Source organism: Carlito syrichta, unplaced genomic scaffold, assembly GCF_000164805.1.
Source record: "Carlito syrichta isolate Samal-C Ts95f unplaced genomic scaffold, Tarsius_syrichta-2.0.1 Scaffold164617, whole genome shotgun sequence".
NCBI classification, from domain to species: domain Eukaryota; kingdom Metazoa; phylum Chordata; class Mammalia; order Primates; family Tarsiidae; genus Carlito; species Carlito syrichta.
This window is the reverse complement of record NW_007108713.1, coordinates 318-1,331: the sequence shown is the minus strand read 5'-3', so window position 1 is coordinate 1,331 and position 1,014 is coordinate 318. Positions and strand designations below refer to the sequence as shown.

The 1,014-nt window shown below is 37.4% G+C and overlaps 1 pseudogene; it reads right to left on the bottom strand.

Moving 5' to 3' along the window:
• Positions 1-104: 104 nt before the first annotated feature.
• On the bottom strand, positions 105-805 carry LOC103252504 (annotated as a pseudogene).
• Between the last annotated feature and the right edge of the window lie 209 nt (positions 806-1,014).

Genomic DNA, 1,014 nt, shown 5'->3' with positions numbered 1-1,014 from the left:
TTTCACTCCCCTCTACCTCCAACTATTAAAATGACCTGACCGAATGTTATCAAAACAAACACTGTAAATGACACCAAGTCTTTTAAAGATGACTGCCCCAGATGTTATTTCTTGGCATAGGTGATCCTCATTGCATGGGATTGTGTGATTTTGAATCCTTGTAAAGCATCCCTGGCAGTACCAGCCTTTTCATCATTTTCAAATTCAGCAAAGGCAATGTCATGCCTCCCAGGTACCTAATGTACTTCCTTGAAACCAGGGAACTGATTAAACAGTATGGATAACATCATCTCATTAGTCCCTTCTGGTAAGTTATTAAGGAATAAAATATAGTTTGGAGGGTAATCAGGGAACTTGGGGATTTGGTTTTGCATTTCCTTGGGTATTAGCTGAATTTGGCATTCCCTGGCCAGGCTTTTTGTTTGCAGTTGTTGCAGTCTGTTCCACAGTTTTAGCTTTTTTCTTATCTGTGTCATCAAAAGTGTCCAGCATTTTAGATATTATATCAGAATCTGTTTTTGCATACTGAATTCGCATTGGTTTACCATAAAATGGAAATCCTTGTAACTGCCTCAAAGCATTTGTGGATGAGCCCAGTTCATTAAATATGACAAAGGCCTGCCCCATTATTTTCATGGTCTTTAAAGCCGCAATATCCACCACATGGCCAAACTGTGAAAACAGGGCATAGAGAGAGCTCTTCAATTCTTCTTTTTTAATTTTGTCATTCATATTGTTGATATAAATTTTATGATTTGGTCCATGTTTGGGTAATTCTTTGAATAACCTTAGACCTACACAGTCTCTAGGAAGAACCGGAGTCCACAGTCAGGTTTCCTTTGGCCAATTTACAACAGAGAGTAAGTTGATGAATAAATATTTATTAATTGCAACCAAAACCCTGAAAAACCTAGCTCCAAATATAACGTTTTGCATTCCCGAGGCATACTATATGGATATATCCTTTAAAAAATATCCATTTGCAGCTGTCCTTTAAAGGAAGAAAATGGAAAA